Below are 15,034 nucleotides of genomic sequence, written 5' to 3'. Positions count from 1 at the left end.
GAGGAAAGCAATATGTTCTACATGTTTGTGTTATTAAAAGTTTTCAAATTGGCTTTAACTACTTGGTATGTAGTTGTCATGAAGATTCTATAACTGATTCAAGTTTCATTTTTTTTTTCTTTTCCTGATTTACTTGTTCCGGGTGGTTTGGTGGCATATTCTGGACGTTCTGCATTCAGATTTAGAGAACTTAATTTTCTTTTTTTGCACTTTTGCACTGGACATAGTATTTAATTCAAAGAATCTCTTGCAGCTCAACTATTGGTTCTTTAAGGGAAGAGGTTATTTGTTTGCATCTAATAGAGTATCTTCTTCCGTATATCTATCTTGTCTGATCAAAGAAACTTGGTGTTGGGCCTTAAAATCTATGCCCTTCCTATCTATGATTTGTTGTGAAGTTTCCATGCATTTCTTATGTTTGATATGCGAACCTATTTGCACATTTTCCTCCTCCCCACCCCATAAAAAAAAACAAAAAAACAAAAAAAGATGCTTTTGCACCAGAAGTTCTTTTCACGAGCCTGAAGGTTTTATTTTTTGCATAATGATTAAGAAAAGGGTATCTATTATGTGCAAGCTATAATTCTAATCTATATATAGGTTGTCTTTCTGATAATAATTGGGGTGTGGGTGTTACTTTCCATAACTATCTAGATTGAAAATGTTTTAAACACATATACTGTAGTTCCAAGTGATGGCCATTTGTAGATGCTCTATGCCATAGTTGATGACCTTGTGGGACTCTTAGATATCATTACATAGTTTCACTTGATCTTTCATTTACAGATAATCCGGAATTCCTCCACAGAACTTTTGAAATTTGTGGAAGAGCAGCGTGCAAGCCTTAGTCATCATGGTTCGTATGACCTTAAAGATTCGCATTCCTTTGTTTATGAAGCATTATCTAAGGAGCTCTATATTGGCAACGTATACTTGAGAGTCTATAATGATCAACCAGATTTTGAAATTACTAAGCCTGAGGACTTCTGTCTTGCCCTTGTTGATTTTATATCACATCTAGTCCATAATGCACCCGCTGCAAGCATGGATACTCATGTTAATAGTGATGTAACCACTGATGGATCTGCCGAGCAGCATCTGATGATTCTTCAGCATCACTTGATGGGAAAAGCTTGGAGAGGGAAGATTTGGAACTAGTTAAAAATCTTCATTACGGTCTGCTATCCTTCAGGTAGAAATCTGGTGGTTTTTCGTCTGACACTTTTTTAGTCACCCTTGACACCTTTTTTTCTGTAATTTCTGTAATTTCAGCACTTGTTGACAAAGAATCTGAATTTAGCTTCAGTGGTCTCCACAAAGGAGAAGCTATTCCCCTCTTTGAATGCTTTTCTCTTCCTGTTTCTTCATCAAGCAACATTCCTCAGCTATGTCTACTTGTTTTGTCACGGTTGACTACATATGCACCTTGTGTGGAAGCAATGGTCGCAGATAGCTCTGGTCTGCTTGTTTTATTACAGTTGCTTCACTCATCTCCCAGCTGCCGTGAAGGAGCTTTGCATGTTCTCTATGCCTTAGCAAGCACGCCGGAGCTAGCTTGGGCAGCTGAAAAGCATGGAGGGGTGGTTTTCATTCTTAAAGTTCTCTTGCCAATACAAGGTATGCTGATCTCATAGATAGCGGTTTCTTAAGAATTCTATCTTGCGCTCTAAAATGGAAATTTTGTGTAGAAGAGATTCCGTTGCAGCAAAGAGCCGCAGCAGCTTCGCTATTAGGGAAGCTTGTTGGCACGACTATGCATGGGCCAAGAGTGGCGATAAGTCTGGCAAGATTTCTGCCTGATTTCCTTGTCTCGGTAATCAGGGATGGTCCTGGTGAAGCAGTTGTGATTGCTCTTGAACAAACAACAAAACTCCTGAACTAGTCTGGACTCCAGCAATGGCTGCATCGTTGTCTGCATACATGATGTATTGCTGTCTAGGTTGGAGGGATCTATGTTAGGTTATTCCTGAAAGATCCCAAATTTCCACTTAGAAATCCCAAGAGATTTCTTGAAGGGCTGCTGGATCAGTACCTTACATCCGTTGCCGCCTCACAATATGATGGCCAAGCTGTTGACACTGAACTTCCTCTACTTCTTTCTGCTGCCCCGGTCTCTTTACTCAGGATGTACCCCGCTCTTGCAGATCATGTTGGATATCTTGGTTATGTGCCCAAACTTGTGTCTGCAGTAGCCCATGGAGCAAGCAGAGAAACAATAGCTTCAGAAACCTATGTATCTGAGGATGGTTCGTCGCAACAAAATTCACAAACTCCTCAGGAGCGAGTTCGCCTTAGTTGTTTACGTGTTCTACATTAGCTTGCAGGTAGCACCACCTGTGCAGAAGCTATGGCAGCCACTAGTATTGGGACACCCCAGATATGCTGTGGTTTTAAGCAGCCCCCCTTTTTTCCCCTCCAAGAAAATATCATACAAAAGATGTGTTTATCTGATTAAACATCTGTTGCTAAGTTTGGTATTGTTCTGATGAGCTTTTTCTTCAGGTAGTTCCACTTCTGTTGAACGCGATTGGTTGGCAAGGTGGAAGCATGCTAGCTCTTGAAACCTTAAAGCGTGTTGTAGTTGCAGGGAATCGAGCAAGAGATGCACTTGTTGCACAGGGTCTCAAGTGAGCATCAATATCTCTTTAGACCCTAAGTTGTAGAATTGTTATGCATGTGAAATGTGCAGACGTGGTTAATGAAACAACAATGCGCATAAATTCATCTGTGTTTTCATGATAAATTTTCTAAGATGGGTGCATAAGTAATGCAAATCATGCAATTAGTATTTATTAGATACAAAGTAATTTTCGGCCCACAACGATGCAATTATCTGTCACCTGGGCTAAGATATGGGTGGGTGATTGAGTCTATTTTTAGAATATTATTGGGATATGCATCCTGATAAAACTACTGTTGCATGTTCTCTGTGTCATGCAATAGTAACATGGCATATAATTGTTGTAGGGTTGATCTTGTGGAAGTTCTTCTTGGCCTTCTTGACTGGCGAGCTGGGGGAAGAAATGGGCTTTGTTCACAGAATAACTGGAATGAAAGCAGCAATTACCCGGGTTCTTCAAATTGAGGTCTGTACCATATCATGATTTGTGTGAACACATACTGCCTTTTCTGCATGGTGGTTTGGAAAATTCAGATGGTGCCTTTAGATTAAATGATAAATGGCTTTATATCCAAGTATAGAACATTTGCAATGAACTAACATAAAATGCCAGACCAACCTTGTGGGACAGAAGTGGTGCATAATTAGCAAAAGAAATTATGTTCTGAATTCATATGATAAGTTGCTCAAGGTGGTCTGAGTTCTATTTTTTTAATTTCTCCAGAAATATATTTGTGTTTATGATCTCTTTGTGGTCATAATTCCTTTGCTGTGTGATCTTCCATGTTTCCTTCAAAACACAAGGAAAAACAATATGCACACCAAAATGAAAAGCTCTAAAAGGATTAGTAGTTTACAAGTCCTTGTTAAAAGCTTTTCTTGAGGTATTGTGATTGTTTCGTGAGTTTTTTGATTAGCATGCGAGAATACTAAGTGAATAATGATTTATTTAGGCTTAAGAAAATTAAAGTTGCTGAGAAGATTTCTGTATCTTCGTTTCACATGTATCTTTGATCTGCTTTGCACTGTAGATGCAGGCTTATTAAGGAGTTCTTCCATGCTCTCCAATAGGATGGGCAGGATAAGGTCAGCTAATAGTGGGGTCTAGTTTTGATCTAGGTAATAGAACCGCCAGGATAATAGATCATATGCTCTGAATTTGTGGGTTGACATAGTGCATAGATCATATGCTCTGAATTTGTGGGTTGATCATGCATAGTGCATGAGTTTTAATGCATTTAGTGGGTAATGTTGTGACACTGCAGATTATCAGGAAACATGGAGTGTAAATGAATTTTTGAAAAGCATGAATTGTTCTGAAATAATTTACATGCCAAATGTATGTGATACATGAATTAAATATTGAAAAGCATATTTTTTTTTAAAACTAATTTTCACACCAAGTATATGTGAAGGTTTTTAGGATTCAATGGATCTTTTAGTCATTTGATATTCAGAAAAAGATGTCATATTTTGTTGTAACGAATCTTCCAATAGACGTTATTGCTGATATTCTTTTTTTTTAGTAAGTTTGGGTAAGATTGAAAGTGATGAGCCCCTGCTCAAGTATTGTTTCATTTGGTAATTTATTGTGAAGCTTTGTGTGTACATGTATCATGAATGATTATGCTACTCAAGATTGGTTTATGATCAGCTACCCCCAAAACCCTTCTATTGTATTTGGTCTCTGAAATATGCAACATGTTAATAGATTAGATCTGAAACTTTGAAATAATTAAGCAGGCTGTTCAATTTGAGAATTGGAGTTCATTGGGTTTAGGCCTTGAATTGGTCACACAGGAATGGTACCGTGATGCCAATCAGGATCACCATGAACTCTGTGCTTCCTGTCTCCATCATGTCATCTGTATATTGTACTAACTTGTATTGAACTACTCTAGCTCTTTGCGGATCTTGGGGATCTGAATTAATACATTATTCAATTTCTATAGGCAGTTGCTCATCATCTTGTAATAAAAATTATTGGAGGTTTTCGCTGGTTTTACTCAATCCAGGCTTAAAACTCATCAGCTAAACTTAAGCAAGCTAGTGAAACATAATATCAAGTTGAAGTTAGTGTCATTTTGTCTCTTTGCTTAACAGATGATCCGGCAGTTGTGTTTTGTCATATTTCATCTATTCTGTCTATTTTAACCATTTATGTGTCATGATTGCCTGCAAATTGTGGTGTCCTAGAAATCTTGCAATCTCTTGAAACTCAAACAATGCAAATAGACTTTGTTTGTAGTTTTTTTGTTTAAAATTTATGGGGCAATAAAATGATGTTTGAACTTTTTTTTGCAACAATCTCTGATGTGTGCTAGATGGTCTAGATGGTTTGATTTCCATACAGGCAACGAAGAAAATTACACCGCCAAACTTGCGAAAGACTTTCAGGCATATTTGAAAGTCTGCTTAGAGGGAGACGGCGAGTACTCCTTTTGTTCCCCAAGCCATCTTCCTTCTAGGTAATATATTCTATGGGATAGGATGCTATCCAAATGAGTTCAACTCTGGAATTTTCTTTTGTTTGTGTTTTCGGTAATGACAAAACTATGGACCATATTTTATAGTTTGTGAAATTTGCATTGACTGCTGGACCATTTACGTAATCTCATACCACTTTCTATGTTAAACTATATTGTTAGGATGTGGCTTGGATTTTGAAACTACTATCTCCTGCAGCTACTCAGCAGACGATGCAGATATAAGAGTCCGATAAAGTGAGCTCGTCTTGTGAATCTAGGAGGTACACCAATTAAGGAATTTTAACGTTTGTGGTAAATGTAATTTAAAAATGGCAAACATATAATAAACCATCTTTTCATCAACAGGCCATTGTAAATTTGGTTCAGCCTGAAATTGAAATGAGATTCACTATTTGCGGAGTATACATAGTGTTTGTAACTTTGTACAAGTACTTGCATTTGTGGTTTCTCATCCAACATATGTTATGGTACCCGTCGCATGTGCAACTTCATCAAATTTGTCTTGTCGCCATCTAATTTATAGTTCTTTCTTTTTCTTTCATTTTTGTCTTCCATCTTTCTTTTAAACTCTTCCAATGAAGTTCATCACATAATTTTCTTTCAGTTGCATTTGCTACACTTGTTGAGAAGACCACGGTGATGTTTCCGGAAGTGTTTTAGTATTGGTGCTCCGTGGTGCAGGTGACTATTCATATGCTATCATATCATTTTTATCATTTGTCCCCTAATGTTGTGTTGTTAATTGGAGCGTATTTCTTCATTGTTTTTGCTGCTCTGATTAATTTATCTAGTAATAATAGCGTTTGTGTTCGACCACCTTGCATATTGGTTTCTTTGATGCTGAAACTCTGTTATTGTACTCCATTTTCAACTTTCTTGTTCACAGCACAACTAACATATTGTAGAACTCTTGTAAAGCTAATCTACTCTTGTGGTAGAGATTGTGTTCTTGCTTGAGTCCATGTTGAAGTAACTTCCTCCTCGCTTATACAACTCTTTGACAGCATAAGAATTGGCGGGTGATTAGTACAGTTGTTGAACAAAACCTTCCTGCCAAAAAGGTGAGAATAGACCCATCCTCATACACTCTCATTTATTATTTAAAAGGGTATCAATAAAATATAAGTAGTGTTCACACTTTTATTATAGTATAATGTAATAATATATATAACTGTAAATGAAAAGCATACTAAGTTATTGTATATATTATAAATTTGTGAATGATTTGATATTATATTTCTTCATTTATGACTGCCGTAAATAATTTTATAATTATTTTTTAGTTTTTAATTTATTTGCATAGGATAATGGAGATAGTATTTGTCGTTTTTTATATTTCTTCTTTTTTTTTGTGATGACAATTATATCTATTTCTTATAATAATAGATTGCTAAATTATGTATAGTAACTTTGTAATTAGTTAATTCATGTAAAATCAAGTTAGTAGTTGAATTCTAACTTGGATGTTATATGATAATTGGATTTCAATGGAAATGGTTTATATGCAAATTATATTGCATAATAAGAATTATTTATGATTTATTATATATTAAAAAATTTTTGTAATGAGAAAGTCACCATTATTTCATTTATTTTATATTTGTTTCACTTATTAATTAATTTCTTATTTTATTTGTCATGTTGTGGGGAAAAACTATTTTAAAATTAATGGAACGAATTGGAGTGCTACAAATTAAAATTTTAATTGATTATTTAATTTAAAGATTAATTAAGAATTTAATGATTTAGAAATTACATATTGCTAGAAAAATTATTAAGTAGACCAAATATTTTAATGCAGTATATATGTTAAGTAGTAAGATATCAATTATTTATAGGTTTGTTACACACACATACACACAGATATATATATATATATATATAATTATATTTGTTGTCATTATTTATGGTTTTGATGATTTTGAATTTTAATGTTTATAAATTTTTACAAATTTGGTTTGAAATTTGACCAAATTCGTAAGAATTTGTAAACGTTAAAGATAAAAAATCACGTCAATGGCTAAATGGATCAAAATTAATCTTATATATAAATATTTGGAACCACGTTACCAAGGCATTTATTTGTACTTTTTGAATTTTATAATAATTGTTTTTAAAGAAATTGTCTACATGCATATTATATTATACAATTATTTTTTTTATATTATATATAATTTACTATAGAAACAAAAAATATTTATTTGCATACATAGAATAAAAAAATTGAATTAATTGTACATAAATTGTTTATAGTTATATTAGTATTTTTTGATTTATTATATCTTACTAATAATATTTTCATATTACTATATTGTTATATATAAGGTAAATTATATTTATTGTCCTTTTGTTTTATTCTTTGTGTACCAATGTTATAGGACAAATTAAATATTTTTTGTTCTTAATGTTGTCGTATAATAGGATTAAAGAATCTATATGTCTTATATAATTATTGTCATATCATTTATGAATTACTTTTATCTCATATTATTATATAGATATTTATTCGCTTTATTAGACAATAAAAAAAGAAAAAAATTGAATTTATTGTACAAAATAAATAAATAGTCCATACGGTTATTATATTAGTAATTATAATTGAATTTATTGATTTATAGTTCTCATGTAGGGCTCGGAATTAGGGTATAAAATGATGGTCTTATAACTGATAGTAGAAAATTAGAATTGCGTCATTTAATAAATATTTTTGGGAATATGTCATATATATATAGGATGATTTTATATTATTATATTTTTATTGTTATAAGTGTAAAATTTATTATTATATTTTTATTGTTATAAGTGTAAAAAATTTTATCAATATTTTTGGACCAATTTCTAACGAAAAAGGGTTAAGCCTAAAACAATGAAAGTTTCAGTGTGTGTAATTTAGAACTTTTTGGAGGAAAATTACTTTTAAGTTAATTCTATGTTTATTTATTAATTATGTCAAGTTAGTTGCTTATTTTGTTAATAAAGCTTTAATGGCAATTTAGTTATTTCTTTAATTAATTTTGTTAATTCATAATAATAATTAGTTAATTTTTATGGACTAGTCGTCATGTACATAATTAACATAATATTTATAAATTTTTATAGATTTAGTTTGAAATTTGACTAATTCTTTAAGAATTTGTAAACATTAGAGATAAAAAATCATATTATATAAAATACAGTAGCTTGTGGTATATAAAAAAAAAAGCCGAAAATAATTTATATATAAATATTTGAACCACGTGACCATAGCATTTATTTTTACTTGTACTTCTTGTTCCTTGTTTTGTCATTTTTCTTTTAATTGATTTTGTTAATTTATTATGTGGGTAGTTATTTTTTTGCACTAGTTTTAATATTTCTACGTACATATAATAAATAATTTTATAATTTAAAATGTAATAATTTGTTAGGTAGTGGTCTTAATAATTAAATGATATCTTTGTGTTAATTTTTAATAGAAAAAAAATTATTCAGGTTTCTAATTTATATGTAAGCTAATATTATTACTTAAATTTTTATTTTGAATAACATTAAAAATTAAAAAAAAATTAATTTATTATTTATATTAAGATAAAACTTTAATTTATTTAAAAATTATAATATATGCAGAGTTTATTATTAATGTATATAACCAAACATTACGAACATATCCTTGCGTTGAATATTTCGCAATACAATTAGTAAATAGAAATTAATTTTTAATTTATTTGAAGATAAAATTCTTATTTTATTTATTAGAATTTGTGGTAAATACGTATTAAAATTACAAAGTTCTCTAATTTTTTATTTCTCTAAGTTTTTTATTTCTTAATTGTCAAAGTTCATTAAAATATTTTCAATAATAATTTAATTCAAGTAAAAGTTTTAGCTCAAATTCTATTTAAAAGTTTATTTATTTCCTATTAAAATAAATAATTTGAAAATAGGAAAAAGAATATTCCATGTTTTTCAATTTTTTATTAAATTATGAGTAAAGAGAATATTTATCTGGCTAGACAGTGGTCTTAACAATTAAATTTTATAAAAATATAATTTTACTTGTATATTATTAATTTTTGAAATTACACTTATATGTTCTGACAAAATTTTCATTTATAATTTACCTTTTTTCGATATGATTTAGAATTACATAAAATTTGAATATTGTTACTCATTTATCGTTTTCATGTATATTTTTGTATTTACAGAGATGAATATAGGCTATGTATATGGGGTGGAGTTAATATTATTATTACATATTTCTTCTTATAAGTACAAAAATATTACATAACAAATGTTGATTGAGGGGGTAATAATTAAAAAATTGGTGTAATTTTTGTGCTATTGTTAAAATTTTTTGTCAAATTCTTAACAAAGAGGTCAGATGAAAATAGTGAATTTTTTGTATGTGTAATTTTAGAATATTTGTTTTTTGAAAAAAAAGTGTAATTACCTAGCAAAGTAACCCTATATTAATTATTTCTCAGTTGTCTTCCATTAATCGTATCATATTATATTATTTAAAATTTTCTTATTTTGTCATTATACTAGATTTAGTGGTCACTTATATATTTTTATGAGTAGATCTCTTTTGATTGCGGTCTAATTATTTTTATGAGCAGATCTCTTTAATATTTACTAAAAATGCCTCTATCAAATATGAAAAATCAGAGAAATAAAATTTTATTATTTATTATTTCTCATCACTCCTACTATGATAAAATCATGGATTAATACTTCTGAATTTTTTACAACCCCAATATTAATAGTATTCTGAATGGGCATTTATGTAGGTTAATATTATTATTTTGGTTTCAAATTTTGATTATAATTTATTTTATTTTGTATTATATCGAACAAAAATAATAATTTTAAAAAATTAACTTATTATTTATATTAAAATAATGCTCTTAAGACAAAATTACTTTTAAAAACTAAATTTATTTATTATAATTTGGTCAAGTTTATTAAAAAAAATAATGTTAATTAAATTATATAATTTTATTTTAAAAAGTTATTTATTATTATTTGTGGTACATATTTATTAAACAATTTTATTATTTATGTGTAATAATAATTTATTAAGATATTTTCAAAACAAATAATAATTAAATTAAAAATAATAATAAGAAGTAATTAAAAATTATTTTTATGTCTTTGTAGTTTATTGTTACTTTATTATTTATATTAATATGGATAATTTGAAAATGGGATAATTTTATATTGGGTGTTTTGCCACTCAGGTAAGTCTTGCCGTTAAGTTTGTTGTAGATTTTTTTGTCCTTTTTTTTATTTCTTGTATAAATGTCTTGATCTCTAAAATAATGTTTTGTTTGAATAACTACTAAAATTAAATATTATCTTCATAAATTAAAAAATATAATAAACATCTTATATGTATATTATCTTTTTCACACTGTTGATTATAAAATATATAATATATCCACAAATATGAAATTTAAAATAATGCTTAGTTAACTACTAAACAAAATATAGCTTATGAAATTCTTTTGAAAACAAAGTATATCAACAAATAATTATTCAGGACTTTCATCGAGCTATTGAGGAATATTGTATGGATTTATTTCAAAATTGATAGTATAGCCAAATTGGGAAGATTTTTCAAATATTTAGGAAAAAATAAGTATAACAAAATCCATTGATGGAACTGTATATCTAACTTAATTTCTTCTTTTTTTTTTTTTTACTGTATGTACTCTAAAAATTAAAATTAATTATTTAGAATTAAGAATAATTTTTTTTACTGTATGTACTCTAAAAATTAAAATTAATTATTTAGAATTAAGAATAATTTGTGTACAAAATTATACTTAAAACTAAATGATAATAGGACTTTTAAAGAATCTGCATGCATTTTATAATTATATTTGTTGTATTATTTATGAATTATCATTATAATCTTTCATATTATTAGATACATATTTATTCATTTTATTAGGCAATAAAAAAAAAGAAAAAGATTGAATTTATTGTACAAAAAAATAAATAGTCCATGTTTTAGTATTGTGTTTATATATTTTTATGTATATATATAATTATCATGTAAAATTAGGAGTTTGGACATAAAATGCTGACCTTAGAACTGATCTAAAATTTAGAATTACATCACTAAGTTAACATTTTTAGTCTTATATGTATTATATATTTTTATTTTTATAAGTGTAAAATTAAAATTTTATCAATATTGTGGGACAATTCCTAATGGATTAAGTGTGAAAGTTTTGAATGGTGTGTATAATTTTAAAACTTTATGGAAGAAAATGTAATTTTTTATTTTTAAGTTAATATTGCTTTATATTATGTGGTTAATTACTATTTAATTTTTAAGAACTAGTCATCGTGTACATAGTAAACATTATAAAATTGAATTAAAATAATATTTTGTTTGAATATCTAGACAGTGGTTCTAATAATTAAATATTATAAACGTAATAATTATTTTGATTATATAAACATAGTTTTATCTGATAGAATTTAGTAATGTCAAAGTGTAGTGTGAAAAAATATGACCATAAAAATAAATTAATTTATAGTTATTTTGAAAAGAAGTAAAGATGAGAGGGATATATTAATTTTAATTTTTATTATATTTAATGTTATTTGTATTATATTAGAAATTTATAAATTAATTTATTTATATTAATATAAAAATTTTACATTTAAAAATTATAATGTGGTCAAATATGTTAAAATATTTAATGAAAATTGATTTTGATTTTTCATTCATTTGAAGATAAAAGTTATCTGATTTTTATTTTAGAAAATTGATTTTATTTAGTAGAATTTGTGGTAAATATTTATTAAAATAATTTCAAGCAAATTAAGAATTTAATTTCAAATAGTTGCTGATATATTAATAATTAATTATAACTAAATTTATAAAAGTTCTCTAATTTTTTTATTTTGAAAAATCATAATTTTTTTACTATTATATATGATAAAAAGTTCATTGAAATATTTTCAAAGAAAATAATAACTCAATTTCAAGTAAAAATTTATCTTGAATTCTTGTAGTTTTATTTTAAATTTAAAAGTTTCTAAAATAAATAATTTAAAGAATATTTTGGCGCTATATATATATATTTTTTTATGGGTGAAAAGAACATCTTTCTTGGTTAGTCGGTGGTCTTATAAATTTTTTATTTACATTTGATTCTGTTCATGGTTTAAATACAAAATGCTGACCTTAGCAAATAAATATTACCTAAATTTTTAGTTTTGTCACTGATTTAATATTTTTATATATATTTTTGTACTTATAAAAATAAAATGCAATCTACGTATGTGGAGTCAGATTAATATTATTATATTTTTTTTATAAACAAATTGAAATGATAAAAAGATAATGTCATCGTTATTTTTTTTCTACTAATTATTTTTACATTCACACTGTATTATTTACTAAAAATAGCCTCTATCATGGAAGATGGAAAAACTAAAAAAAAATCAACAAAATTAAAAGTATTCACCAATTCTGCATTTATTATCTCTCAACCCCCACTCTGCCATTTATTATAATTTTGGTCAAGTTTTTTTTTTAAAAAAAAACTACCTCAGCTAAATTATATGTAAAATTTAGTATTAATTTATATTTATATAAATTAAAATCACTAATTTTATTTAAAAATATATTTTATTTTATTATAATTATATCGTTTATAAATTTATTATATCTTTATAAAAGATATAATTATATCTACAAAATACAAAATTTGTTAATTCTAAAATTAACTATAAAAGAGAAAAAATCACTACTGAAATCCTTCTAAAAATAAAGTATAAAAGTAAAATAAGTTTATAATTAATATAAAAATAAAGATGAGATGTACAAACTAATTTTGTCTATCTTATATTCCAGTAATGAATTTCTTTATATATTTGTACTTAACTCGTAATTATATTTTAGATTACAATTAGCATATTTTAATTTTATGTACCAACAATAATAATATTCAAAATAAAATTAATTGAAGTTAATATTATTATTTTATATAGAAATTTAATAATATTTTATATTATTTGTATTTGAAAAATTTGTATTACTTCAAATCTTATAAATTTTATATTCACCTCAAGATACTTGGTAGTACTATAAAAATGTGGAAGATATATTTTATATTTCTTCCTTATAAATATTCACGGATAAGTAATTTTATAATTAATTTATTTACATAGGTTAGTTGAGATAAAATTATAATAGAATAGTTTAATAAATCAAAATTATAATAGAATACTTTATTTAATAAATATTTAAGTACATTAGACAAATCAAAACAAAGCGATGGGCGACGGCAAGGGCAGGGCGATCGATGATGGAGAAATGATGAAAAAGAATAATTTAATAAATAAAAAAATTACTAAATTATGTTGAAATAATAATTTACTAATTTTACGACGGCAAGGGCAGGGCGATCGATGATGGAGAAATGATGAAAAAGAATAATTTAATAAATAAAAAAATTACTAAATTATGTTGAAATAATAATTTACTAATTTTAACAAAAATTGTATAAAATACAAAATTGTTTTAAATTATAATTTATTAACTTTAATAAACTTTAGTTATACATAAAAAAATAGAGGATAATATACTTACACGAAAATTTTAATTTGAAAATTCTTTATATTTTAAAATTTATTAATTAATAAGTAATATGTTACTTTTAGCTTGAAGATTTTAAACATTAAAAAGTGCAATGTTATGAATTTAGTTTTAAATTAAAAATTTGTATGAAAAGTATATGGTGTTATATTGCTCTTACCCAAGATATTACTCTGACACCCTGCTAAAGTTTGGTAATTACATAAATAAATGCTGAGGGATTATGATCCGATTATGATCCATGAAAAATTAAAGTTTGGTTATCTTGCAATTTTTTAAATTTTTTTGGCTGACATGAGTTTTTTCCGTATCGAAAAATGGGTGATAGTAAGTTGATATATTTCTATGGACAAATTATATTGACGACGTCTAGGGTTAGGTTTAATTATACAAACGCATCTTACATAGATTAATTGAGATTAATTGAGCACTGGCTAATAGTTTATACTTATAATTTAATTAATTTATTTCAAATTATTAGTTAGATTTCAACTTAGATGTATGATAATAGGATTTTAATAGTTTATACTTATATTATATTCTCATTAGTTATAATTTATTATATTTCAGAAATTATTATTTGTAATGAGAAAGTTACAACTATTTCATTTATCTTATAATCTCATAAATTAAATAATTAAAGTTTACTTAAAGATCTCAACAAGCACTGGTTACATAAGTGTATTGGTTCTAATAGTTTAACCTATTCCATCAAGTATTAGACATGTCAAATTCTGTTCCTTGTTAATGATCTCCATCAATCAATTCTTCATTTTAGGTATTACTCGAGGACAACGTCAAATCATTCATCAGATGGATACTCTGAGCAGGCTCCTACATGAATATTATGGGAAAAAAGCTCTCATCAAGGACGAATACATAGCATATGACTCTTTGGTTGTCTCCAGTGTTGGAATCCTATTGCTCAGAACCGTGCCGTCTCAGAATAAATGTGGTTGCTGCTCTATTGTGCTTACTCTTCAAATTAATTAAAAAACACACGTTTTCTTCCGGAACAAGTATTTTATTTTAGATGGTCAAATTATATTAAATTATCACAATTTGCTTTCTAAAATTTTGGAATTTCTCACTTTGTCATTCGACTTAGGGCCGTTCACTTGGGATTAGGATAAATAGCCTAATTCAATAAAAGCTTGTTTCTTGTTTACTTTGAGTGTTGGGGCCTGGGCTTGTGGCCCAAGCGTGGCACTATTATTATTTGGACTCAATTAATGACCAACAAAGGGGGTGCATTTATCAAGTCTAGTTTCTAGCCCTGCCAATATGTGTGTATTATCTTATTCGAATTTAGACTCCTTAAATATT

At 27.2% G+C, this 15,034-nt stretch overlaps 1 long non-coding RNA gene and 1 pseudogene across 2 annotated transcripts; both read left to right on the top strand.

Annotated features, from left to right (window-relative positions):
- Window positions 1-2,509, top strand: part of LOC105160112 — a 7,355-nt pseudogene extending 4,846 nt beyond the window's left edge.
- LOC105160111 lies at window positions 2,539-14,610 on the top strand. 2 transcript variants are annotated; one of them, XR_002286881.1, is made up of 7 exons: window positions 2,539-2,627; window positions 2,968-3,086; window positions 4,945-5,088; window positions 5,306-5,369; window positions 5,714-5,790; window positions 6,114-6,170; window positions 14,487-14,610. It is a non-coding gene; the product is annotated as an uncharacterized LOC105160111 (long non-coding RNA). The 2 variants fall into 2 exon arrangements; XR_002286880.1 differs by having other exon boundaries at window positions 5,306-5,790.

Source organism: Sesamum indicum, linkage group LG4 (genome assembly GCF_000512975.1).
Source record: "Sesamum indicum cultivar Zhongzhi No. 13 linkage group LG4, S_indicum_v1.0, whole genome shotgun sequence".
Taxonomy (NCBI): Eukaryota; Viridiplantae; Streptophyta; class Magnoliopsida; order Lamiales; family Pedaliaceae; genus Sesamum; species Sesamum indicum.
The sequence above is the reverse complement of the archived record's forward strand: the minus strand, read 5'-3'. Positions and strand labels throughout refer to the sequence as shown.